General features: G+C 36.4%; 1 pseudogene across 1 annotated transcript; it reads left to right on the forward strand.

Moving 5' to 3' along the window:
* Nucleotides 1–1,254: 1,254 nt before the first annotated feature.
* Nucleotides 1,255–2,313, forward strand: LOC306888667 (leukotriene B4 receptor 1-like; annotated as a pseudogene). Its single transcript has one exon. The product of its transcript is annotated as a leukotriene B4 receptor 1-like (transcript).
* The last annotated feature ends 1,263 nt before the right edge of the window (nt 2,314–3,576 follow it).

Consider the following 3,576-nt stretch of genomic DNA (forward strand, 5'->3'; position numbering starts at 1 on the left):
TTTTCAACTCAAATTTCTTAGTTAAACATGTTTTTTTTTTTTTTTTTTTTTTATAATCTGAAATAACACAAGATGGCTTCTACAAAATCATCCACCAACCTTGGGGCTCACAGCAGGTCTGTTTAGAAGTTATCATTAAAAATCAACGTTCTCAAAATATTTCCAACAATTCGTTGTGGGGTGGACTCTCCTCAATTCACTCCTCCGGGTAACTGAAGCAGGCGTTATTTTCATGTAGTTAATATCACACTGCTGACTCGTTCTCTCTTCATTCAAACCAAAGTCGCTTTAAGGCAAGTCATTTAACTCAGGGTCCCATCTTTGAAATGCCTCTCAGGCAGCTATTTCATTCATGCAAGTACAGCTCCTTTTTCTTTGAATTGGGAAACATCAAATTCTCCAAATCCAAGCTTATGATTAAATTTCATATTTGAAATCTGACAACAACTATCTGGTAAATTTTGTTTGTAATGCTGAAATAGCATTAAAAAAATATATATTTTCAGACTAGACCAGCCAATGTGCATGTGCAGTCTTGCAATCCTCATCTGTAATTGCGTACTGTGAAAAAAGTGACGTGTGGCCAAGTATGGTGACCCATACTCGGAATTTGTGCTCTGCATTTAACCCATCCAAGTTTTTAGCACTCACCAGAATAAAATGTAAGTGTAGTTTTCTTATGCACAATCAAAGCACAATATGTGTTAATAATTACTAGTAATCACTGCAAATATAGTGAAACTGCTAAACCCATTCAAACAGATAGATTGACAGTGCGTGGTTGCTTGGAACTATTGAGAGCTCCATGAACCACGTCACCACGTGGCGACAAGATCAAAGCATGTCACAACTCTGTTTCTCAACGCTCTGGTGTAAGAATAAACGACACATTGCAAAACAATATAAAGATGTTAACATAAAGAACAGCGAAGTTTGAGTTCATCATTAAGTTCTCTGTATTTTACTAAGTAATTGTCTATGTATAGTAAGTGTTAAGTAAATATTCAATTATGTTTAATTGTGAAGTAAACACATTATATAGCTAGACAGAAAGGACCTTTAAGGGTTTTTTTGGGCCTTATGCAGCCTTGTTCTTGGGAAGTCTGTGAAGACTTGTGAAAGCAAAACTGTGGTTTTGGTTTAGATGTGGGAGGTGTCAACAATGCCCCTGTTTTTCAAACACTCATATATAGCTCATTTATTTTGTTTCTAATGAAAGAAGATTCAACATTTTCCAAACAACAAAATTTGATGATGGAGCTAAGATCAGGCTTCAATTCAACATCTAACAGCACTGCTGTGGGTTCAGAGAAGATTGCTCCTGCTGTAGTTCTGGGTTTGTGCTGTTTGGTTGGTTTGCCAAGCAACATTGTGGTAATCATCAGCATTGCTCGTGAGTGGAACAAAAATCTGAGCTTCACCTTAAAATTAAGGCTAAACCTTGCGGTCTCTGATGCTTTGACCCTTTGCTTGGCTCTCTTTGTTATGTACGGAATAGGGTTTGGATGGAAATTCTGCCTTTGGTCTTGTAGATTCCTGTTTTTTTTTTTGTCACTGGAGTCTGTATGTTGCTGTTCTGACGGTCACATCCATGAGCGTGCACCGCTATCACAATGTCATCAAGTCAAGAGTCACTAACATGATGATACTGCAGAGACTGGAAAGACGGCACAGGCATCTTCAGCTGATTGGCATCTGGATTCTAGCCTTTGCTTTTGCCCTACCAGTAATTTTTACTCAAGGACTCAAAGACAAGAATGGATTTCTAAGATGTCAGAGGATAACGGAATCACGGTCTGTAAAAGTGACTGTTTTGCTTTTTGAGATCCTGTTGGGGTTTGTCATCCCATTTTCGACAATGTTAACATGTTATCTCTGGTTACACCAAGGGTTGAGTCAAAAAGCCAAGAGCTCGGGTGTAACTACAGCTTCACAGGACCAGGAACCCAGAAAGCAGGGGACAAATGTTAGGACTTACAAGAAGAGGCTTGTGATCAGCATCGTTGTGGCTTTCTTTCTGTTTTGGACTCCTGTGCACATTATCAACGTGATTGATATAGTCACCACTCTGACTAAATTATCTCACCCAGATGTTCATTCCCAACTGAAGTCTTTCCGCCGAGTATATGGTGATACGAGCAAGACTCTGGCTTTGCTAAACTGCTGTCTGAATCCTTTTCTTTATGTTTTCTTTTCAAGAAATGTCATAACGTGTACTAAGTAGAACCCACATTTGTTTATTTTCCAGTTACAAATTCTTATAATTACGTTTAGGTTTTTAAACTGCTCATTTCAGTTTGTGTAAAAATTTCTTCTCTGTTGTAAAAAGCTGCATTAATGCAATTCTAAAATCTGAGATCCACCAAAGGATCATCTGTGTGAATGAATAAATGCTTACCATAATCATTAACACACTGAGGTTTAATGTCTTGTTTACATTTTTTGTGCATGTTTTCCATGTTACTGTAACTGCATTTTGCATTTCTGGCATGAAAATTGCTTTTTCAATCTTTAGAAAGATGAACATCATTTTCAATTATTTATCAAAACAACCCTGTAATGAATTTATTTGCTGCTATAGTGTCTTATAAATGTAATCCCACTATAATACTGGCAGGCAGATGTTTAGGTCTTATGTTTTTGTAATGGAACTATAAGCGCAGTGGGACCTTGCTTATCCTTGCTTAACCAGACAGTTAATGCTAAACCAGAAACAGGAAAGGAAACACTGTGCATGTGATTTGACCACTTTGTTCAGTTTCAGATGAGTACCAGACATGTAATTGGCATGATTATCAGTTTGCATTGCACCATTTGAACGATGTATGAAAATGTATTAAATGTATGTTTTAGATTAACCTGTATCACTTAAAACATGATTAATAGCAAGATTGACTGGATTTTTTTTTTTTAAATAAAATATTAAACATATATTTCCAGCCATGCAATTTACAGTAACATATATGTCAATATCATTCAAATCCTTGAACACAGATTTGAGCAGTACAACATATATCAGGTCACCGTTTGGCTTAAATTATTTTTCTTTCTTTTTTTTCAACTGGATAAGAATTTTGACTATATGCACAAGAACATATTGCAGTACTTAAAAAGTTTAATAAGTTTCATTAAACTACTTTTCTGACATATTCTTAAATTTAGAATACAACCAAATTCTACTACACATGTTAGTCAAGGTTCATAATTGTTCTCCCTGTGTCAGCGTGGGTTTACGCCGGGTACTTCGGTTTCCTCCCACAGACCAAAGACATTTCTTTTTAAAGAAAATGTTCACCCAAAAATACAATATTCACTCACCCTCAGGCAATCCAGAGAATAGATTAGTTTGTTTCTTCATCAGAACAGATTTGGAGTAATTTAGCTTTACATCACTTGCTCACTAATAGATCTTCTGCAGGGAATGGATGCAGTCAGAGTGACAATTTAAACAGCAGATAAAAACATCACGATGAATCAAAAGTAATTAACATGAAAATATGTTTCACGAGTTCGCCCTTGCGTATAATGAACAGAGTTTAAGGTTTATGCGTATTTGGCGTGCTGTCCGGGGAGAGG

This window comes from Barbus barbus, assembly GCF_936440315.1.
Source record: "Barbus barbus genome assembly, chromosome: 22".
Lineage (NCBI taxonomy): Eukaryota > Metazoa > Chordata > Actinopteri > Cypriniformes > Cyprinidae > Barbus > Barbus barbus.